The sequence below is a fragment of the Poecilia latipinna genome, unplaced genomic scaffold (assembly GCF_001443285.1).
Source record: "Poecilia latipinna isolate Pla-1442-1.1 unplaced genomic scaffold, P_latipinna-1.0 Scaffold71, whole genome shotgun sequence".
Classification (NCBI taxonomy): Eukaryota; Metazoa; Chordata; class Actinopteri; order Cyprinodontiformes; family Poeciliidae; genus Poecilia; species Poecilia latipinna.
In genome coordinates, this window is record NW_015112687.1 from 627021 (window position 1) to 652122 (window position 25102).

The following is a 25102-nucleotide window of genomic DNA, read 5'->3' on the forward strand; positions in this document are numbered from 1 at the left end:
TTGTTTTTGTCCGATGCAAATGGGCAGAACTAGTTGACGTGATGAAACTCTCAGGATTTTTTTGTTTTTTTTTTTTTTTTTTGTGTTTTCATTGGTGTTTGTATTCTGATTACTTCGTTGCTTTTTATTTATGTTCGAAAAATCTTGCCCATTCAGTTAATTTTCCTGTGCTCAATATTTTCAGAAATATGTTGTCATATCATTTAGTTTAGTTACTTAGTTTGGTGTTGTCTCATTTGTATTTGATTATCATCGTCCATTGAATTTCCTTGTTCTGATTTCCTTGTTCCGTGGCCTGATATCTTTGTGCCATACTGTGCGTCTTCATTTTTGCCTGTCTTTAGGTCCAACTAGAAACTACACCGAATAACAAAGCAAACAGATTGCAGCTCTTTCCAATGAGGGCATGTGGAAAACCATCTGTGAATTCACGACACATTCTACCGTGAAGTTGTTCGGTACGCATTGAGCAAGAAGAAAACTAAGGCTGTGATTTTAAACACCACCGAAATTAGACAGCATAGCTGGAAAACATTGGCAGCAGTGACATTTAGGTTAGAGTCCCAATTTGGCATAAACCACACAATGAACGGATCCACCCTGCCCTGCATCAGTGACTCAGGATACTGGTCTGGTAATGGTGTGGGGATATTTTCTCTGCAAATGGTTGTCCAATCCAATGATGGCAAGTTCTGCCGGCTCTGTCATCCTACCCAAAAAGGAATAAACCTTTGGATTGTGTATCAGGCTGTCAGCTGTCCAAGGGGATTAAACATGGTGCATTAATGGGCTTTTCCAGGTCTTGTAGTGGCAGAGATATGAATATTTTTCATTTCTTAGCCGTTCAACTTCCATTTCATACACTCACAATATTGAATCTTTCTCCTACAAATGAGGCACAGTTACTGCCAATGACAATGTTATTTTAAAAATCCAAACTATCCCTTTGAGGTAAGCTATAAGATTTAGCAGCGGCGTTAACATGAGCTCAGCTGGGCTTCTGTCCTCAACACACACAGAAGAGGTAGTGACTCTCTCCAGTGTCAGATTCAATGTCTATCTTTTCAATCTGGTAGCTTGTCCATGAAGCTCAGCCCTGGGTTAGCCAAGCATTGTCAAGCAATTCAGAGAGCATCGGCTTGCTCATGCTCCCTGGAAGGCGGCGGAGACGAGGGAGAGGCGCAGATAACTAACCCAAACATCCATGGATATCTCCGTGGCCGACTTCCCTGGTCTTATATTTCCAAGGTTTAAAAATCAATAGAGCCACTGCTGATGAAATTTGCTGCATGAGTGCACGCCGGGGTCTGGAAAGCAGCCCTGAACCGAGGTGTTTCTACGCACCCCGCCCGTATTCGTTTTTGTTCCATTCTGTTTTCAAATGCAAAAGGGATTTCGCTTCTTTTTCTTTCTTTCTTTTTTCAGCAGTTTATTTATTTATTTATTTATTTTTGCTCTAAATCCAGCTTTTTGGACGGCCCAGGGGCTTGAGTAAATGTGATCGATTTCTACAGAGTGTGTCATCCAGGCCGCCCTTTCAGAAGTGGTTTTGTAACAGAGGCACAAAGGCGCGTGGAGCCATCATTCAGCACGGCGCTTTTCATTGTTCGTTTAATTTGTGCTGAAGGATCCAGGTCGGGCCAGAAAGAACCCTTCACAGGTCAGAAGTCGAGACTTCTCTCCCATCAACTACAGGCATGAGCGAAAAAAAAAAACACACACAAAAAAAAAAACAGAAGCGCATAGGCGAGACGTGTTATTACGCACTAGATATATAATCCCACAGACGTTTCTCTTCAATTTCTAATGCAACTACGAAACTAATAAGAATTGAATATGGCTGAAATTATATTTGCTCAACAGAGTTTGCAGGAAAGGAGACTGATGTGAGTTTGGATAAGAACATACAGCATGGTTATTGGTCGGACGGACTTTGCCCTAGGAGTTGGTCTGGAATCCGTTCAGCGCCGTTTTGTTTTACTTGGCCTTTCTTACGTTGGATGAGGATCTTTCAAACCCGAGAAGCTCAAAGTCAACCACAACAGCCACTCAAAGGATGTAGGTAACTTATTCACTAAGTCTACAACACGGATCGCCTCCTGACTGAGAATATTCTCCTCATCTCTAATGTGCAACAGCACACAGCGGCCTCCCCGCCACCCTCTCCTGTGAAGGAGAATTAATCTGCTCCAAACAACCTTTTATTTTCTCTACACAACTACTTGTCAGCTTCTACTAAAAGCAATTTGTTTTTGGCTCCCTTCTTCTGGCTCATGCAGCAGGACGGAAAGAGCACCGTGGCATGCTGTATGAAAAAAATAAAAAAGAAGGGTGGAGGGGGGGTGAGGAGCAGGGGGGAGTAACAGTGCTTTAATCTGATTAGACCTGGCTAAAATCCCAAACCGGGACTGAAGTGCAGTGCTTGTGGTTTCTGAACGGCTTACGTTAAGTCTGTACCATGGAAATAATCTACTCTTAAAACCCGGGAAACAAATCAACTATGGTAAGGACGTAAGTCGCTGTCATTACGGAGTCATTAGGAAAAAAACATTTTCTGGTAGCGTGCAGGTCATCTGGACAGGCAGAAGGGGGCAGTGTTTTTATTTGTGTGTGTGCGTATGTGTGTGTGTGTGTGTGTGCATGCACTTTTCATCATGCCTCATGTTTATTTTCCTGATGCCTTAAATGTGCAACATGAAGCTAGATTGTCGGTGTGTGTACATGTGTGTGTGCATTTCATTTCTTTTTCACAATTGTTTTTCAGATTTGTGCCCTTGCATTCGCTCTCTGCGGGGCTGAGAGCAGGTCTGTGTTTGCATGTTTCTCCGCGCTGCTGTGGGAATGCAGGATGACTTCTCTGGTGCTGAATAATGAATCAAAGCATGGGAGAGGAGCAAAGTCACACTGCAGCAGCTTTCCTAGCTGCACCGCTTTAGCAGAGCATGATGTTTGAAGCCTGAAGGAGGCTTTCTCTAATAGGCCCAACTATCACGTCCTCAACCACCAAGCACCAAATGGCAAATGCTCTTCGGTGTGATATTTAATCCATGCTCAAAAAGCAGGCGAAAACCTAAACTCCCTTACCAAGCAGTAGCATTTCTTTTTTCAAATACAACTGGCTGCTGGTTAGAAGTGAAATGATTCTTCTAGGCGACTAAAGAGGATGAAATTGGATAGTAGGTTCACAAGAATGATACAAAACAAGATTACAGCTGAATCCTGTCTGTGGATGCGTGTCGGTGTTTTCAAAAACTTTAGAGCTGTGTCTACCAAACGGGCCGACATTTTTGAAACGTGCAGAACAACTTGCTCACATGCTGCAGAATTATATCTATTTAATTGAGAGTATTGTAGTGACCGCTAGCATTTACATATGTCACACTGAACTTTAAACATAATAGATGCAAATTTTATATATACAATAAATTGCAGCTGGTGGCTCTCATGGTTGCAGCTTTTGAAGAGGACAATGATACGCCTGACAGTACTGATTCTGATGAGGGTGAGAGATTTGATGAACAGTACTTTGAGGCCAGCTGTAGCAAATTGGAGGACTGCTTTACTTATAATTTCAGCACATATTTTTACTAAAGCTCTAGAGTAACATCCTACTGTAATGTGATATGTATTCATAGCTGATAAAAGTGCTTTGAGGTCACACTTGTGTATTTATAGTAAGCATTGCTTGGAATAATTTGGAAAAGAAATCAAAAAACATAAATGTGATTTTTTTTTTTTGTCATTTTACTCAGAAAAATACTATGAACTTACAGAATTGATTAGAAATGATCAGAAAAACTATTTGGTTTTATCATATCATTATTAGGAATTATCATGAAACACCGAAAACATCAGAAATGTTCAGAAAACAGACTAAAAGGTTCCCAAAGTATCATTATGGAAGTTTAATTAGCTGACATGTTGTAGCTTTTATCTTAGTGTGCTGAAAAGGCATTGCAAAGGTTTCAGTTTTAGTGTTTAATGGAATAAAAGTTTCATGTGTTGGCTTAATGTTTTACTAGTGAAAGTATTTTTACGTTTGGAACTAGAGACGATTAAATTTACTCCTGACTTGTAAAAAATTGAATACCCCTTTAGATTAGAAAGGATAGGACGTGAGGCTAACGTTTTAGCTGCTAGCCAGTCGTGTTACTCTCATCTTCCCTACAAATCATTTGTACTTTGTCTTGTCTCTCCATCAAGTACCCAAAGGCAAATTCAAAAGGGAGATTCAAGGGCTACTTCCTTCCCTTCTTCATGGTAAGAGTCTCAAGCATACAGAGTGTCGAGCTAAAGCAAATACACAGAAATCGTTGGTCTTTGGGAAATAGCTTATACTTACTTTGCCACAAAAAAAAAATAAAAAAATAATTTGTTGACGACACAGAACACTACAAATTGATTTATGGGAGTGTCATCCAGTCTGTATGTGCTTTTGGATCTGGAGAACGCTTACTATTAAGTGTAGTTCTTTATGAAACGTGTTACTCTGCTGAAGTCGATTGCCGCTCTCGCTCACCAGAAGCCTTCCTCCGACGCCGTTCCCTTGAATCATTGCCTCATGTCTTCCTCTGCAGCTGCTCCTTCAGTGGTGCTTTGACACCGTCACTCTGGTGCCAAAACACCACACAGCCTGTCTGTCATGGAGAACAAAGTGATGAGCCAAAAAAGCAAAAGCTTTTGATCAAACGGTCTGTCCATATTCAAACTCTCACCTACGGTTAGGACAGAAAACAACGAGATGCGAGTGGCTGAAATGGGCCGACTCCACGGCTCTTTGAAGGGAAACGCAAAATAGGACCACAGTTCCTTTGCATCAAAAGGAGGCTGTTGAGTTAGTTGAGGTGTCTGACCAAGATGCCCTCCATACGTCTCCCTCTGGAGGTTTTCAGTGTAATTTGCTGAAAGGACAATACACCTGTTCTGAACCGGGAACAGTTTGAAATCTGCCAGAATAACCTGGGAGTCTTGTTGGAGAGAGGGATGTCTGTGTTTCCCTTCTAGACAAGAAATATCGTGGTGTTTTATTATTGCATGGTAGGCAACAACAACAACAAAAATGCTCATAAAAAAACAGAAAAGAAATTCAGTTTCCGGTCATTTTCTAACATAATTTAGAATAGAACCGCAAGTCGGGGACCCACTGCAGTCTTCTCGGCTCGGAGCAGGAACACAAAGAAGCATCTTCCTAATGACACTATTAAGATGTTTTACTACAGCCCACCATGTTGTCAGCTACTGTGTTTCATTGTCTCATTATTAGCCTCCCAATGCTGGGCAGATTTCAATATCAGTTTGCTCTCATTATCTCTTTTCTCTGATACCGTTTCATTTTGCGCCAGCTAAATTAAATGTAAAAAAAAACAAAACATAATGCAATCTTGCTGCAGGAGAACATGGCAGCTAATTGCATTAGGCTGAGCTGTCTGCGGAGTTTGCAGTGGCTATAGACCCCCATCACTCTCCTGCAATTAGCTCTGGCTACTCCTCTCAGCAGCAGGTGTTGTGCTGCATGTGCCAGCATTCCAGCTGATTACCTAAGCCAAGCACTGCGCGCCGCTCCCCATCCATCTCGGTTAGTTTGCCTCCACAGCTCTGTGCGCACACACACACACACACACACACACAAGACACAGCCGCAGTCACATCACTATGGAAGCTGCAGACACAATGATTTTTTTATTTTTTATTTTTTTATTGGAGGGGGGGGCATGCACCTTGCTGTCACACTGGATGCAGGGAAGGCCGCTGAGTTGCAGAAAGGACTGATATGATGCTGTGAGACTAGTGAGCTGAAACCTTGGATTTGAAGGTTGTGGTGTGTCATTGTGACAAGCAAGGGGGAGGATTAGGAAGAGTGGGCTCAGAGCAGTGGAAGTAGAGGCAATGAGTTTGCGCGCACACACACACACACACACACACACATACAAACAAAGCAGTGGGCTGGCACCATTCCAGTACACCCTGAGAGCGGTTGGACTAACCAAATTGTAAATTTACAAGAACTAAATTACAAGGCTTGTGTACACACACTGCCACATGAGGGACACAGTTTCGCCTTCTATTTGATGTTAATCCCTCCTCATTTTAACTTTTTTTGCTTGAGTTACCACTGCGTTAACGTAAGAGGGAGTCCAAATGGCCGACGTGAAAATAAAATCCCGTGCAAACAAGTGAGTTTAGTTTGCTATTTATGCAGCATTTGATGACTTCACAGCATTTAAAAGCGGAAGCAGATTTATTTTTGGTCACACTTGAAGAACGTTTAAATATTATGTCAAGGGAAAACATTAGTGGTCAGTGTTAAATGAGCAACTAATTTGTGTATTGTTATTTCCATTATTCGATTCTGAATTCACATCTGTGTCATAGGTTGTGCCTGTGAGTTTCAGCTGACCTTCACTTGCCTTCCAGGAATCGGTTGGTGTTTTATTGACTGTCATGGTGGCCCCGCTGCGCTCAGCCCCCAGTGTTAAAGAGACACCGTGTTTCAGACATGGCTCCCTAGCTGAATCGCTCCAGTTTTTATGGCCTCAGTGCAGTCGATCCACCAGAGATGTTGCATAAGTTAGAGGCAGCGCCACTTGTTTGATGAAGAGTACCAGAGGAGGAAATTAAATAAATGTTCTTAATCACTGTAAATTGTTTCGCTTCCCTCCCAGACACGTTATGTTTTATTGCGTGCTTTGAGAAACTGAAACCTCACCAGGATTTCTGACCGACTCCCACCCAGTCATGCAGTTAAAGCGGCAACAGGGAGCCTCCTTCAGCGAAGGGTTGCCCTGCCAGGACCGCTGCCAATTACCCCGCAGAACAAAAGCTACAAAATGAGCAAACGGACACAAAATACGGCCAGGCACGTGAGCATGGGCTTAATGTGAACATTTGGTAGTCGTACAAGTGATTCCTCCAAGTTCCATTAAGGCTGTAGGCTTTTTGTAAACATGCTCGACTAGTCAGACAAAACTTATGGATGGAGATGGGGAGGGTGGACGATTTCTAAAACAAAAATATCATGCGACTGAAAGGCATATCCATGTGTTGTACCACATTCTGTCAGGGCTTGATTAGTTTGAATTACTGATCTACATTATTGGATTTGGGATCTCTTTATGCCTGAAGACATGAAGATGTCTTCAGATGACAATAAGGTATATTGTCATCTGGCAACATCCCTTTCACTGTTTGTGGAGATGAGGCGACGACTGCTTTCTAGCCAGTCAGACACAGTGATACCACAGTCATTAAAGTGGGTGTGGTGGGACTTTTTACAGTGTGGGCTGGTGCCAAAGTCCTGCTCAAAACAAAATCTGCAAAAAGCCTGCCATAAGAGGGAAGCGTCAAATGCCCAAAAGTTTTCTGGTAGATAAGTGCTCTGACTATGGACTTAATAAAAAAACAAAAAAATCTAAAGCAGCTTGGAATTTCCCACTCTTTTTAGCCCATTTACATCAATAATACATTGATATTACAATATACATCAGCACTTTTTAAATTTTCTGATTTACTTAGAAGTCTTACAACAGAAATGAAAGATCGCTCTGTGTGTAATGGATCTATGTGAATTTCAGTTTTTAAACTGAATTACTGAAAGTAATCAACTTTTCCATGATCTTCTCGTAGTATATTGAGGTAGAAGCACGTCACACAATAATTCATAAACTGAAGCATATATCACATTAAACACCTTCTATGCGAGTAACGTCAGTGGAAGATTTACTGTACCTAAAATGTTCTGCTGTCTTGCAGTCTGGCTCTCCTGGTCCTGCTGTACTTCTCATATTATCATGATAATGTTGCAGCTGGTTGAGTCGCTCCAGCTCACATCCAAAGAGACAAAGCACACTCATCTCTCTCCTGGTTAATTGCTGCGCATGTTACTCCAAGTAAGGCAACCCTCCTTTTATATTAGCCCTAAACCAATTTCCATCTTATCACGCTCATCTATGCCGAGTCCTAGCATGTGGAATCGAGAGAAAATTACTCTCCGTTTCTGGAGGAAAATAGTGAGTCGTCCGTAGACGGCTCAGCATTGAAACGCTCCGTCACCGAGTCAGAGGTGCCTGGGAGGTTATTGTTCGACTTCTGGACAAGAAGTGCAAGCATTGTTCCATAGTTTCACTCCATTATTAAAACCATACAGCCATTAACAAGAACATGAATAAATAAGGGAAGGATGCAAGCCGAATCGTTCTCCTGCTTCCAAAACCTTGAGTAAATCTGTGTAAATATTTAATGTAAAATCATTTTAGTCTGTTTAATCCAGGCTTATGCAATTAAGTAAATGATGCTGAGGTTCTGCTCGAATCAAGATAGTTTTTGTTTGAAAAACGCGTGGTGTTTTAAATGCGATTCTGCTGTGTTTTTCCGTGTTTTCTCATTTTATTAGTTATACAAAGTGTTGCATATGCATTTAATTAAGATGTTTGAAACAGAACATGCATTAAATTTTATTCTTGAAATTATTCTTGGTAAAAAAAAAAAAAATTAACACTTTAAAATGAGAGGAGACTTGAGACCGAAGAAGTCACTGCAACTTTGGAGATGATTTTGCTACCTTCTCTATTCTTCTTACTATGCATGGTCCTCATGCAGTCAGGCTTGTTGCAGCTCTATCTGTATTAAAAGTTTTACCCTAATTATCATTGCTCTTTTGGGCAAAATTAGCCGGTGGCTGTGCCTTGCAAAATCATTCATAACTCTAAATGTCTGCATATTTTGTCACTTTTAGACTTTTGATATATTTTTATGGGATTTTATGTGTGCAACTGAGAAGTGGGACAAAATGTTTTCAAAATACTTTACAAAACAAGATGGTCAGAGAAAATGTAAAGAATAAAGGTAGAAAACAAAGATTTGAACTTATTTTTTTTGTGTGTGTGCTGATTGATCATTTATTGATGAAAAGAGCAACAACAATCCGAATTACATGTCCACCAAAATTGACAATGGTAAACATATATATAGAATAATATGTATATTTGATGTTATGCTTCAGTAATGCTGTTAGTGAGAATATATTTATCCTCTGCATTCAATTCCTTGAGAATTATTGCGAAACTAGACACAAAATGTTGTTGGATACCAGTTATGTTTGTGTACTAAGTATTAGACTGTGAGCTTTAGTGATGAAGAGCTGTAATAATAACGTAAGTGAGAGAGGAAAAACCATTTGAAGGGACAATTATTTTTCTTCCAGGCGGTCTGTGAGTGGGAGGACAGCTCAGCTTTCTAGGTTACAGGCACTGAGTGACAAAGCTCGTCTTAGGAGGCTGCTGGAGCCGTACTCAGGTTCATGATTGATCCACTTGCTGTTGCTAAAAAAGAACATAATTCTTCATATACAACTGGCACTCCTCCCTTTATTTACTTTAGCAACTTACTGTATGATATATTCATTGTGACAGAGATTGTCCAGCGCTTCTTACGGTTACTCTACTGTACACTGGGACTGCAGAGATTTAATGATACTAATTGGATTAGTTTGAATATTCATGGGCACGCATCACCTAAATTGGACAAACAAAAACCGAACCACAATGTGAAATCAGGGGGAATTAAATGTTTGACTTGACGCAGCATGGAGCTGACTTGATGCGATGCATGGGTGACAGACTGAGGCGTGCCGGAGAGATGACATTAAACCTCTCAGGCGCAGTCAAAACAGGTACCATGGAGCAACTGCTTTACTCCAGTCACGCCAAAGAGAAACCTCCTCCATGTCAGCACAACTCGGTGAGCTTCCTGAAGTCCTGACACTCAGCATGTGTGCGGGGAGCTGTTTGCTCTCAGGACGTATATATGTTTGACAGCTCCTATACAGACTAACACAACTTCCAGCATGAAGCCTAAGAGCTGGGAAGGCAGACCTTGAGCTGGTCTGGTCGATTGCTGCAAGGGGTCAGTGTCCTACCCACTTGGAAAATTATACAATTTGCAAAAGAGCCGATTGAACCGTTTCACCTTTTGTCACATTACAATGACAAACTTCAATGTAATGTTATTGGGACTTCATGGCGTAGACCAGCAAAAGTGATGCATTTATCGAGTGTAGGGAAAAGGAAATCTGATTTTTTTTTCTTCTTCAATACTATGAAAAGAATAGCCTGCATTGTTGTTAAACCCCTTTTACTCTGATATCCACAAATAAAATCGTGGGTAATAATTTTCTATCAAATATCGACTAGTTATAGCATTCTCCTTTGTGTAAATTATCCTCAGTATAAATCCAGAGGTGCAGGGTTTTTTTGTTGTTTTTTTTTAAGAGAGCACTGGTGTGTAAAGGCACGTAGCCGACAGGTCAGGGTTGCAGTTTTGGAGGTTAGGAAAACATTCATGATCCAAGAAGATCATGATCAATCTGGAAGAGCTGCAGAGAGCCACAGGTTAGCTTGGGGGAATTTCTCAAATGTCATGCTCTCTACAAATGCTGGATCTCATGGAAGGGTAGACCAAAAAAAGTTATAGATTTCTTAAATCTCAAAACGATGCTCTCCTCTTTGCGTCAAAATATGAAAAGGTTAGTGTGGTACGGACACTTTTGCGATGCCCCTTAGAGGATAAAGTGCCCTCACTGACACAAATGATGTCAACACAATGTTGAGAATGATCCAATCTGGATACAATTTCACCAGGAGAAGATTCAGGAGTAAAGGGCAAGATATTCACAAGTCCAGAGTAATTGTAATTTACGTCCCTTCATACAGCTCAAACACAGTCATCAGCAGAGAGCAGCATAAAGCTCTGTATATTCCTGCCTCTGGTGACACAAGATATGTGCCACTAATGAGTCATAAATGCTCTCTGACACGATGGAGCATTCAAACAGCATACACTATGAAAACAATCATAGCTTTTTAAGAAATGATAGAGCAGCTGTAAGGAATTGGAGGACTGCTGTACTTCTGATTTTTGTGTCTTATTTGACAAAACCAATATTTTACAGCAACTTCCTACGGTTTGAACTATAATCTGCTAAGAAAAGTGGTACGACATCACACCTAAATCTTTATTATAAATATACGTTTAATATTTTGAACCAGGTGAAGAAAAAAAATAATGCTTCTTATCGCTAATTTGTGTTTTCCGCAGCATCACTTTGAGGAATTTAAACTTGTCAGGAACGTCTCAAAACATTGAGGCTCTAAGCCAATCCAATAATTCTTGCTTGGGTTTTAATGTGCGGCTCACAAATTATAACACCACAAACACGGAGCACTATGAAAACACTACTCTCTTTACTTGTGGTGGTGTAACTGTTAGACTGCAGACTTCATAAAAGCCATTTTCTGTAGCCGTTACTTCCTGCACAGGTCAATCCATCATGAGGTCGACGGCAACACACACAAATCGGCTATGGACTCAGACTCGCATGTAACCTGACATGCAGGTATTTGAACTCGGGAAGGAAATTGAAGTACATAGAGAAAACTCGCATACGCGCAGGAAGAACATGGTGTCCGTACGCGGAAACGTTGCAGGTGAGTTTATAATCGAGATGTAAAAAGGGTCGCTGCATCTCTGTAACGTTTGATGCTGCATGCCAACTTCTTGGACGTAGACATGCAAGGCGAAAGCATTTTCTGTCCTAATATGAAAAAAAAATAAATAAATAGACGTGTTGAGTTTAAACCTATTGGGAAGTTATGCTGCAGTTATTTGGTCTGATCAGATGATACAAAAATTTAACTTTTAGACAACAAACACATTAGTAAACAACTGCTATATGGTGTCAAAAAGCACCACTGTTAGTGGTCTGTGATGCTGTGGGCCGGGTTGACTTCTGAAGGCTAAAGGAACAAATAACAACCCATTGAATCACTGGGTCAAACATATCCAGTCTTCATCTGGTTTGAGTAATCTCTATACATCAGCATATTCTTGATTGAATAAATGGACTCAAATTAAAATCCAACATATTTCAGTATGAGATCATCATGCTACCGCAATGAAAAACTGTTAATGTATTTCTGTCCTACTCATCCATTAGCATACATACAGTGTGTTTAATGGAATCATGTATTCCAACTTAATAAAATATATTTTTTTAAGTTTATTGTGTATGTCTCACCCTAGCGTACTAATTATCCAGATCTGAAAAACAACATATGTCATCTGAAAAATGTTGTATCTTTATTGACTTTTTAAGCAGCCATTAGCTTGCAGGTATCCTCCCCGGGTCCAGCTCATCTACATGTTCACCTGCGCAGGGGAGGTGAGATCCTCTGATTCAGCAAATCGCGGGTTCCTCCTCCCGTCCATATTATCGACGCTGCCGGAGGGCCGTGGAGGATGCCGGGGCACAAGGCTGCTGGGGGCGGAAGGAGCCGGCAGATCCGTCGGGGGCAGGGCACACGGGCGGGCGCTCGGGGCTGGAGCCGCAGATTATTCTGGAAATTGCCAGCTGCAGTGTCTGCAATCAGGATCAAACCGGTTCCGGGTGGGGGAGGTGAAAGTCACTGTCGATTTTTGTCAAGCCAGCCTGAGCCTGCGCATCTCCCGACTGAGCGGGATGACATTCACTAGGGCGACGGTGGAAATGTCCTACCACCTCATTCTCTCCTTAATAATTCATCCTCCTGCCTGGGCTCCTCCGGCTGCAGCCGCCCTGCCTGCCTGCCTGCCTGCCTTTAATGGAGCTGGTGGTTACCAGCGCTGACATCTTAACATTCGAATAATACAGAGACTCCAGGCTGGAGTAAAATCAATGGCAGATCGAGAAAGCATAATGAAAAGCAATGCACATCCTGCAGCCACCTTCCCAGCTGTATTGCTGAAATGCAGCAGCACATCCAGGATTCCTCCCATTGTCACGCAATGATCCTCACTCTCGCCCATCTCCTCATCTTCGTCTCCTTCTGTGTCCTCTTCTTTTCTCCTCTTCAGCTCCGAGAATTGTAGCTTTCCTGAAACAAGCAGCAGAGCCATGAGACACACCCTGATTGCACCCTACTGCTGGAGCTAACGCTCTATCTCAATCCCTATTTCCCCAGTGTATGTACCAGCTCTCTGCCACCAGGAAGAAACACAGAGGCAGCCATTTTGGAACAGCTCTATAGAGCTTTACGTAATGGAGCCCTGCATGGGTCGCCGCAGACAAAACGCGCTGCACCAAATCCATTTCTGTTTGTGCCTGTGATGCGCTCTGCTTTTCCTCCAGGGTGAACGTGGCAGTTTTAGCAAAATTTCAGTCATTTCTGCACTCAGAGTCTGAGCTACGCTGATTTTGAATAACCCATGAAGTTACCGCGAGAGCTAAAGAGAAGCTCACCTAAAAAGCAAGACTCACGGGCGAACAATGCAGAAGGAAGGTGTGCAGTTTATTTCAGAGCTGATGGTGGGGGCGAGGGGCCGTGTCTGCTTGTCTCCAGTGATGCGGGGTTGATTTCTTTCGGCAGGCCTGTGAATGCCCCGAGGCGACAGGGATAAGAGCCGCAGAGGCAAGAAGGTGCAAGAGAAAGAACCTGGCCTAGGGAGACTCTGAGGCACAAGTGCATGGAAGCCATTAAAAATATAACACGAGATGAGTGAAGCGGTGTATATTTAGCAGCGCAGCCCTTCCACGCTGTGCTGTTGCGTTCGTATGCATTTGGTCACCGCAGGAGCTCGAATCAAAGCTGGAAAACGGGTGAAGGATGAAAAGGAGCGAAGAAGCAAACGGAGGTGTTTATCGGCTGCTGTTGTTGCTGCCGGTGAATCAAAGAAGAGCGCCACGTCGGCGCGGCGTAGACTTCCAGCGTGATAAGAAGCCGCGCGGTTAGGAAATAAAAGGGGAAGTTGGTTTGGTGCGTAGAATAATAGATGCAGGGAAGATATTCCGAATGTGGGGAAGAAAAGAGGACAAAATTTTAGCACAAGAAATCTGTGTGAAGATATGCCGTCGCTCTGCTCTACTGTCTCTATCCCGTCATCACAGTTTAGTTTCATCTTCTCTGCGTTTTGCCCCCACGTCAATGTTTCTTTCGTTAGCATCTGTACCCATGCACCACGCATTATGCCTTATATTTCCAAATGGCAATCTGTAATGGCATCTTGACAGTTATAGTTAAAAAGTGAGTCTTTTTTAATAGACATGTAATGTATCAGATTTAAAAAGATGGTAAAAACATCTATGCATGGACATTTCTCTTGATAACCTAAAGATAAATCTTTTTGAATTATGTATTGTTATATCTGAGTCACTTTGAATAACCGTGAAGTATGTGGGGGTATGTATGAGCAGAGTTATTGGAATATTTCTGCCTATTTAAGCTTTAGCTCCCAAACAGGTAGTTAGCTTGACAAATAATTCCTCTATCTCGATTACTGTGTGCTGTCCTGTTTGTTCCTTCACTAATAGAAGTTATAAAAAGCTATAAACTTCAGCTACTTGGCTCCAGATGTTGAAGTTAATGGCTGGTCAGAAAGCAGCCAAGACTAAAGTTGACTTGTTCATCGAAAAACGACACATTCTCAAAAAAAAAACAAAAAAAACATCGTAGCCAGAAGCCAAACCAGTCAAACCAGGACTGATTCATGTGAAACATAACAGAATGTTTTGCTGTTCAGCTAAACATAATTAAAACTCTATTTCTAAACATTGGTTGAATTGATTCTTCACCCCGCCTCACTAACAGCTTCCCCAAATGTCCCTAACTTAGTAAAAACTGCCACTGACTTTTCCTGGCAGGAAATTTGTTGTGAAATCAGACAAATATTGCATAGTGTGCTCCCAGAATAAATATTGGTTGGATGTTTACATTTAACTTTAAGTCTCATTCTGATTGGGTGAAGGTTTGAAGGTACAAAGTTGCAATCCACCCAGAAAAAGCGTACAGTCCTCACCTTTAAACTAAAAAAGAAACAGGAGAATTTGGGGGTTTTGGTAGATGATAAAATACACTGATTGCAAGATAAACTCGTACTATCATACAGTCTGAAATCACATTAAAAAAGTTCAGATTGAGTACCGTCTGAAACAAAAAATGAAACTATGTCAAAAACTATATTGCAGCTTACAGACAAAAGAAAATGTAATTTTATATTTATACTTAATTATTCTGTTTTCACAACATTTTTCTACGCAGGAAGATCAGCGTTAACACGCCGCCTCCTTCTTCTATTTCCAGAGTAAATATCTTTCTGTCTAAATAACCATGCGGTGTAAATGTGATGACACATAAAGCAAAATGAAGCTTTTGAAGTTGGAGTTTTAAACTATCAAAGCTACTGTCAAATTCAGGATATTCTGTACTTGTATAAATATCCCTACAATGTATCTAAATGTAATTCAATAGGTAGGAAAATAACAATAATAAATCAAGACTAAATATTAGGTTTGATTCCCCCACCATTTACTGCACGTCTTTCCCTTCTTCCAGTCCAACTACTAATTAATAAAAGCTAAACTTAAACAGAAATAATAAAAAAGAGAGGAAATAAATGAGATCAAGCTGAAACAGACAGGCATGTGAATAATCACTGAATTATAAATTATGGATTAATACAAAACGCATTGTGCAGCATCCCAAAGTAAACAGCCAGCTTATGGTGGAGGTGATACAGCGTCACCCACTGAAATAGTCAAAACAAGAACTGAGTGCACACTAAAGCAAAAAACAAATAAAGGTTTTTATTTCATCTTGAAAGTAGAAGTTTTTAAAAACTAGGAGCAAGTTGAGTTTGGGACAATACATCAGTGCTAGAAATAAATGTGTTTAGTCCCACAGCTCAGACTACCTCTCCTCACATGGCCTGCGGTACATGAAAAGATATAAAACGGCATACCTGATATGTTATTTTTTTCTTAATCATTACTACATTTTTTGTTGTTGTTGTTTTAGCATGTATTCTCCTCCTTCTCGCCATGAAATTTTACTTCCCACTCCCCACACTTTTATGGCCATTGCTTAGAGCACGACATAGAAATCCATTATGCTCACAGGCATTTCCATTCCATCTGCTGATGAATAGTAAACGGTGCTGGTAATTACAGGGGGCTTTGCAGAGTGTGATTGCTGCGCAACAAGGGTCAGCAAGAGCAAGGTTTAAGGTTCTTGATATTTGCTAGAGAAATAAATATAACTAAGAGGTGTGACCATTTCCATGAGATTAACAAAGATCAGGCCTGCATTTTAAAGTTAGAGTTAGCCCTGGAGAGTTGAGACAATTACACATCTGTGGGAGTGGGAGACATGGGGGGAAAAAAAGAGAATAGTTCAACTTTGTTAAAGTGAAATGTGTTCCTCCTAGTTTAACCAAAACTAGCAGTAACCGCTGCGTGACCAAATGTTTGGCAAATGAAGCAAATTGCCTCGCAGCATACAAAATAGCTTAGTGGTGATATAATATTCAGCTCACCCCATGTCCTGCACTAAAAGGAAGCCCTTATTACTTCAGGAGTTACATTATTCCCTCAACTTAAATGACACTTACAACTGCTTTTGCAAATTCTGCCTTGCCATCAGTAGAGGGACTTGTTAGAGCTGTGCCACGGCAGACAATAGGGGAGAGCATCATCCACAGTGAAATCACCATTTTAACATAAAGTGCAAGTGGATGCCCCTCTTAACAGCAACGGTGGGAACATCAAAAATTGAACTTAAGGATTTGATATTTAAATTGCGCAAATTTCTCGATGGAGCGAGAAGACAAGTCCTCATCCTGCCTCTTCACATGTGCAATTTAAATCAGCAGCTGCCAGTTCCGACTCTCGACGTGCAATCAGATGTGCTGAGGGGTCATGAAATATTTTCAGCACAAACTTGTCCATTTAAATATGAATAATACACAGGGAGCGCGTTGTAATTATCGCCCTCAATTATACAAGATATCGGCATTTATGGATTTTTTTGTGAAAACCCGAAAGGGAAGAATTAAAAATTGGAGGAGGTGGCAAAGGCAGGAGCACGGTGAGCGTTGGACTGTCATTTCGCTTTACAGCTCGGTTTTAATCGATATCAATTAATTATCACGGGTACTCCAAGCTGATAAATGCCTTTCATCTATCACTACACAGATCAATGACCTCACTGTTGCTCTGCTTACATTTATTTTATCATGCGGCTCGATCAATTTAAAAGACGGTGCGGACAATTTACGCGGAAGATGTATGATGAAGGAGGATCGATATTATAAGCAGTGAATGTGAAGAATCCACGGTAAAGAATTAGAAAACGATGGCTGGAACATCCCGTCTGGTCAGCCATACATCACCGCCAAACTTCGGACTTCGGAAAGTCAGTTGGACAGCATGTGAAGATTAGAAGTTAATCTTTGCACATTGGCCGTGTTTTCCTGTCTCACAGCAGCTGGAGTTCGTGTCTCTTGTGGAATCATTTTGCACATCAGCATGCAAAGACCTCTGGTGTCATGCAGCTAAGAACCCGGCCGGTGATGGTATCTAACCCTCTGGGTCACCATCTACTGGCCTAGTGTGACAGGCGGCGCCTCGCCTTGACACTTTACTGTTGACCTCTGATATTTTATCTGAGAGCTTGGTTTCTAGAGATGTGGCATAAATCTTTAACCTCATCTAGCATTAAAGCTTCACGTGGATTTGAGGTGAAGCAGGAGAGTGAAAGGTGTTTGGATTAAGGTTGGGTTGACATCCCAATAAAACAAAATGAGAATATAAAATGTAACAGGTAAAGCTGAGGTTAAAGTACTCAATTAGATGCATTAACTTTCAATTTTTTTAATTTTCCATCAGTGTGCATGATTTATTAAGGACACTCTGATCAAGGTTTTTGATGAAGTCAGCACACTTTATTTAAATAGCATAACATGGTTTACATCAAATCAAAATCAAAGCAACATTATTTATAAGGCACATAAACGGTACAGCTGACCAATGCAGTAAACACCCTAAAATATTAAAGGAAAACCGTTTAAAGGAAGGTGTAAATTAGGGACAGAGAGCAGCGTCTGTTGCTTAAAAACATTCGGGTCTCATTTTTGTTCTTTACAGATGACATGATTCTGTTCGTGTCTGTAGGTGATGACCCTCTGCATGGACTGGAGCAATTCGCAGCCAAGAGTGAAGCGACCTGAATGAGAGTCGGCTCCCTCTAGGTTGGAGGAGTCTTGGTGTCTCGGTAACAGGTGGTGGTAGGACAGAAAGGGATATGAACAGACAGAGTGGGGCCTCGTCTGCAGTAACAAGGGCGATGATCCGGTCCGATGTGGAGAAGAACGAGTAGAACCAAAAAGCAAACCTCTCTAAGTGTTCCAGCTCTCATACAAGTTCTTGGCATTTGAATTGTGACTGAAAGAACAAGATTCTGAGCAGATAAAGGTGAATAGTTTATCCTCAAATGTTTCTCTGGTATGTAGTTTATTTCTTATTGTATTGGAAGCTGATTGAATTTCATTCAGCTGTGAATCGCTGTTCTTACGCCGGACTACTTACAGTCTGATCTACACAGCATCTCAGAGCCTGCAGAGGAATTTAGACTGAGACGGAGGAAACGTGCATCCAGAAGTAAAGTTGAATGATTTACATCATCACATAGTTGCATATTAAAGTGTCCCAGTCAAAGTTCAGGCCTAAACCAAACTGAGAATCTGTGACATGAAAATGAACGTTCAGAATGTTCTCCAATCAATCTGACTAAGATTGAGATGTCATGTAAAGAAGATAAAAGCATGTTCTGTCTTGAGACGAGTATTATTTTTCATATTTAATTTTAAACGTCGTGACAAAGGCTGTGATTAATTATATCCATGCGATTTCTTGGTTCTCTATTTTTAATACATTTGTAAGACCCTTAAAAACTTTTTTCCCACATTGTCATGATGGGGGTATTTGTAATATTATACAATTTGGAAAAAGGGTGTAACATAAAAATGTGAAACAAGTGAAGCACTCATTAGTTTCCAGGTGTACTAAAATTTGATTATGACGCCTGTCTGTATTACTTTTATGATTTTTTTTTTCTTATCAAATTCACTTTTATTTCAAAATGGTTTAAGACACATTGATATGGAGATGCAAATTGTGATATTTATAATAACCTTCCCTACTGTTAGTTTCCTAATTCTTCAAGTCGTCAGAAAAAAAAAAAGAGAGACTTTCAGTTGTATATTTTAATAAATGTCATTACGTCTGAGGCGGTTTGAAGTTACCAATTTGCTTTTAATGTCAAGAACAAGGTTGTCTCTACACATTCGAGCCAGGAAGCGTTGAGGTCACTTCAGATATTTACTTCATGTGGACTTAATGGATTTCTCACAATAGTCTAATTACCATAATTATACGAGTTACGATAGAAACCTCAACTAAAGGTTTGATTTGTATTGTTTTAACTCCTTGGCAGTTTTAATTGCTGTGATATGCGATAAAAAAATGACTGCTGGCATTTTAGGAACCACATGGTCAGCCGGCTTTTCAAAGTATGTTTGTATTTAATGCAGCTGAACCCCAGAAAATGCAAATATTTTTTCTCTCTCTCTCTTCAAAGGAGCAAATAAGTTACAAACAACTTGATTAATCTGAGGAATTAAAAGTTTGTAAATATTTAGCGTGAAAAAATTAAAATCAGAGCCATTTTGTGGTCAGTTTTAAAAATTAGTCTTTTTTTTATGTTTTGTTGCTCATATAACCCTGACCATGAAGGCACCGAGCTTTCACTTGTATATCCTCTGAAAGAAGTAAAAAAAAAAAAAAAAGATTGAGTGAACAGAGTTTCCGATTAATAACCTTTTTAATGAAAAAGCAGTAAGTCATTGAAGTGGTTAAATTGAAAATATATCTCACACGGAGTGTTATAATTGCCAGAGTTTCATAACTTTCAGCAGACGGACCTTGTTGTTCCCAAGCGTTTCCTCCACTTTCAGGACTTTCTGTTGGGTTTCAACTCATTTTTCTGCCTCTGAGCCCACAGAGGACACGACTTCCATCCACACATCGAAGGCGGCAGGTCTCAATCGGTCATGGTGGCTGGCCTTCTGGCCCCGACACATCCTTCACTATTGCAGAGCTATCGATCGCTTAATTACACAACGTAGGTCAAATTTCCCATGACAGATGATAATGTGAAAAACAAGGCTGGAAACAATATAGAAGGGAGGCAAAATAATAATAATAATAAAAACTTGCATAGCTGAGGAACATTGGAAAAGCCTGTTGGATCACCAGGCTGATTTATTCATATATTTTGGCAAAAGTATTTTGAGGTTAAGTTTACGTAAAAAGTATGAAAATGCTCCTCCAGAATATTAATGAATAAAGTTGGTAGAATTTCCCAAAAACACAAAAGGCTTCAGAGATTGCAACTTTTTTTAAAGTTACTTCTCTACAACCTTGAATCTCTACTTAGCTGTTTGACATTTAGGCTATATTACACAGTAACAATATTTTTCATTAAAGATACAAAAAAAAAGAAAAAAAGAAATTGACAAGAACACTTTGCTATTTTAAAATGAACATTTAATTAATTCTGTCTGAGCTTTTGGCATCTAAAAGTGATGTCGAGAGCACAGCCTGACACGGCTCAAAAAAAAGCCGCGTCAGGGATTTGTAGCTTCTCTACAGGACAAAATGTCTCCCCAGATTGCAGCAAAAATTGCTATTTGCTAAGAAAAACAATAAACCTAATGCACTGTCAAAACAGTGAATACAGTGATTTATTTTTGTGCAATGATTTATTTCAGACAGATACAATTTCTAAGTACTTTGAGACCTAACTATGAGGTGATAAACCGGTGAGAAGAGCAAAAAAAAAAAAAAAATGTTTTAACAAGTCTTTTTTTAAATTTTTTTTTATTCCTTTATTTAACCAGATAAACCCCATTGAGATCCAGATCTCATTTTCAAGGGGGACCTGGGCAGAAGTCTGAAGTCTAACAAGTCTTAAATTATTCCATTAAATAATCTTAAATTATTCCATTAAATAATCTTAAATTATTCCATTAACAAGAGAGAAATCACTAGATTTAACCCTTGTTGGGTTTTTTTTTTTACTCTAACTGCACCACTCTTCTCTTTGCCCACTGGATGGTCTATTAAATCATAGTCATGTGGGGAGCAAGCGTTTAGGCGCCCCCTAATTGCCACGGGAGATTAAAGGACTCTAGAAAGTCTTGTAACCTGTAGAACCATACTGTCATCTTTATTCATGCATTTTTTTTTCATGATCTATAAAAATGAGTCAAAATCAAAACAAACGCATAAAGCCAATACAGAGATCATTATAAATACCTGTGGTAAAAAGGTCTGTTCGCTGTCAAAACATGTAATTAGCACATGCTATGATACCATCCAGACAAAGATACGGGACAGTTTTGTTTTTAAAGGAGACGTGCAACTTGGAACGCCATCATCAGGGTGAACTTCTGATTCCTGTATGATTGTCAGAAAACATGTCGGCATTCAGAAGCTTCAAAAATGTTTTGACAAAATATCTTGCGTAGGTAAAAACTCGAGGTTGAACGCCGAATTGACCTGAAATGTCGACTACTGAGTAGATTCAGTTTATGAAAAAAAAAAAATGTTAGGATACAAAATATTCCAATCTAATCAATAGTGAGGGGATTTGGATGGCAGTGATACCATGTAATGCTGCTATGCGTCTCATCACAAGCTTCTTATACATCCTCTCTGTGGCCTTATCAGAAAGTGCTTCCTCATCTGTTGGACCCAAACGATCTGAGATGACACAAATTTCTGTTCGCTCGTCATAATGAACTCAACAACTGCACGGTTACTTCCTGTCCGTGTTATTTATGTGTTGGATTTTTTTTTTTTTTTTTATATGAGCCGAGTTATTTTCTGCTCTCACTCCATCCCCCCCCCTCTCTCTCTCTCTGGGTGGCGCGGCCATCCGTCAGGCGAGCTGCGGCTCTCCGCTCTGACTCGCCTGCGCTCGCCCACGTCCTTCAGATGACCTTGCCCTCTTTCTCCGTGCCGCTAACCTCTTCGTACCCACCCACCCCACCCACGGGGCTGTGCAAAATACACACCACATACACACACTGTCATCCTGCAAATCAATAGTCCGTCAGGCTGCAGGTCAACAGCAGGGAATTTACTGAGCATGCCCAATCACGTGGAGAGGCCCTCTGAGAAAATCCATTGGGTTGGTCACACATACGCTGGGATGTGGGGGAGTTTTCAGCGAGGAGTGGGGTGCGTGTAGTAAACGTGGTATTCCGATGACGCCCTGCACGATTGGGGATGTTTGATCCGGCAGGAGCCTGAACCTATAGAGGTAACACTTGTATCCTCCTCGCCCTCCTCCGCCTCGCTGCTGAAGAGGAGCACCTATGACCCTGCAAGTTTGCCTCTGCCCACATTAAATGCAGAAATAATCCAAACACGAGGCTTCAAAGCAACCTCTGTTTTATTTGTGATCACATCCTGTATTCTGAGTTATTAGTTTGGGCTTCAAATCGTAATAACGCTGGAGATGTGTGGCCGTTTTCCACATGTGCATGTGTGGGATTTACGGCATAAAATTCCCTCGTATTTACATGACAGAACATGAGTCTACATTTCACCACAGCTCTGAGTCTCGACCTGCATCTGTATAAAGGATGACCAACGAGATAAAATATTTAAAAAAGCAGTGTGAGGCATCATCTTTGCTCTGTCGGTACCACTCCATTCCACTCATCAGTCCCCAGGGCCAGAGCCGGAGCAGCGGGATCAAAAGTAAAATCATAGCGGAGAGCTGTATCCAATCATGTCAGTCAAATAGGTCTCTCCCTACACTGTAGTCTGGCAACGTCCGGGGCTGAGGGCGCTGATCTCTATCAACGAGGATAAATTCAGTCAGGCCTCTGAAACGTGTGGCGGTGGACCTCAAGTGATTTAAATCATTAAAATGAGGCCAGCTGCATCATGCACGCACGGCGGCGGGGGTGGGGGGGACAGGCTGGTGCAGAGAGAAGAGTGCCATCATCTGGCCCCTGCTGATACATCCTTCCTGCTGCACAGCACCTGAGAGCGGAGAGATGCAGCAGCAGATCCATGTCTGCTGGACTCAGTGTCGGTATTTGTATGCGAACGCTCTCGTCTTAAAGGTACGACGCGCAATACGCAGCAAGGTCCGGTCTATGAAATTGGCAGAAAAGGACAACTGTGAAGGTGTGTCAATGTGTGTAAAATGTCTTGAGGAGAAAAGGCACGCACGCTGACGGTAGTGAAGCAATAATAACATATCAACGGTACCTTTTTTCTTTCTTTCTTTCTCTTTCTAAATGACAGAGCAGTGTCTGTCTGCAATCATTATTCAGGCCTCAGAGCAGCTGATGGTGTGTTTGTGTGCCTCGTCGTATAATAGCAGGGTTGCAGGCGTGTGTTTGTGTTCATTCAGCTTATTGTTAAAAGGTTGAGGGGTGCAGATTTACCTTTAATTGAAAAAAAATCGTTACAACTCCCGTACACTCGTGTGCTTTCAAAAGGAGGGAGAAATTAATCGACTCAGGTTGGTGTTCAACGTGGAGGTTTCTTGAGCATTTGAACTTGCAAATGTCTCTGTCACACAACAAACACAGCTTCTAGCAGAAACACTCGAGGAAGACGCTGTTCAATTTGAGAATAGGGCAGAAAAAAAATCGCTAGTCAATCGCAGGAGATTATTTAGTTAAAAAAAAATAAAACAACTCCAAGAGGGTCCACAGGAAATCTTTTCCACTCATGGACATAAACTGAATAATGTCTTCCTTTGAACACAAACATAACAGCCACATTTGAACATAGGTGTGAGGTAATATAATGTTGTTTTATCTGTTCATTGCTGTGTCTAAAATTAACATTTTTGTATCCACAGCAGAGCGGAATGTCCAATTCTTCTTCCAGCACAGAATGGGGTTTCTCCCCTTAACTTGGATTGTCTCAAGTCAATTTTTGACCGGGCCAATCAGCAAACAGATGAAGTTGTGAACAATAATGTTGAGTTTCTGCGCTGTTTCAGAATTGTAGTCTGTCTGTAGTTTTAGCAATAGCAGCGGAGGAAGCGAATGAAGCTCTTCAGTCCATGTCGGCCAGATATTTCATTAACATTACCAGCCGCCCCGTTCAGACCGCCACTTCTCTCTTCGCAGTGCATGATGGTTGTTTACAGTGCAGGCAATTTCCTGTATTACCGGCACATTGCAAACGTCACGGTAAACATTAGCAATTGGGTAAAATTTAAAACTTCAACACGGTCCACGTCTCCAGGAAGCAATCGTTTCTCAACAGCGGAGAGCCATTCCCATTCACAGGTGGACTATACGTTGTGCTGCTGTAAAACCATATGCTCCACTGATACAGTTTATGCTCAGTCTTTTTACATTTTCCTGTTATTAAATCAGAAAAAGTGAGGAAAGCGAAGCCTCTAGTAATTTAGATATTGTTCTGTTTTCGTTGTTGTTGTTTCCTGTGACCTCCTAAATGAATCGCTGATTCGTCTCGGAGTAATTTTGCTCAGCTCCTGGGAATCTTCCCCACTGATCCATGTTTTCTGCATCCATGGATAATGGCTTCCACTGTGGTTCTCAAAGCCTTATGACTTTATATCTTCCTCTCCAAATTAATTGATACGAATGATTTGACTTCCAATAGATTAAAGTAATTAAATTGTTAGATGATGTGCAAATACTTTTTCACAGCACTCCATCTGTTATAAATAATTCTTTCCAGCTTGCACTCATTTCACCGTTGTGATTTTTCCCACCTTTGTTCCTTATAATCCCGTAAAACACTCTGATCTCTCTTGTGAGTCGCAAATGAACTTTCCTTGCCTTGAAATATGAAGAGTGACATTTATTTAACAGTGTTGTTTCCTCTTAACTCTGATTGGAGCAACTTATTTCTCACTTACTGGTTGCAGATTTATTTTTTGCCTTACTTTTTTTGTGTTGTTTTTTTTTCCATTTCTGTTTTTCTGTTTCTGTTTAGTTTGTGCAGCTGCAACAATCCACATTTGCTCCGGGATCAGTACAGTGTTCTGATTCCTACATCTATTTTTCTTTCCTATTTTTTTATTTAACTCCTTTTACATTTCTCGGTTTCATAAATTCACTTTGTAAATTATTGAGCAAATCTGCCTTCCACTGTAACTTTGTATCTCCATTAAGCCGTTGTAACACAAACAGGTGTTATCTGCGGCGCAGACTACAAAAACTCACACAAAAGCAT

General features: G+C 40.8%; 1 long non-coding RNA gene across 3 annotated transcripts in view; it reads left to right on the top strand.

Annotated features, from left to right (window-relative positions):
- LOC106935293 (uncharacterized) overlaps positions 1-25102 on the top strand; it is a 57213-nt gene that overhangs the window by 28305 nt on the left and 3806 nt on the right. For 2 of the 3 annotated variants that reach the window (XR_001421872.1, XR_001421871.1), the window contains one exon: positions 17975-18274. The exons of the other annotated variant lie outside the window; for it this stretch is intronic. This is a non-coding gene — a long non-coding RNA (uncharacterized LOC106935293). The remainder of the gene's footprint in view (positions 1-17974; positions 18275-25102) is intronic. 3 annotated transcript variants of the gene reach the window in all.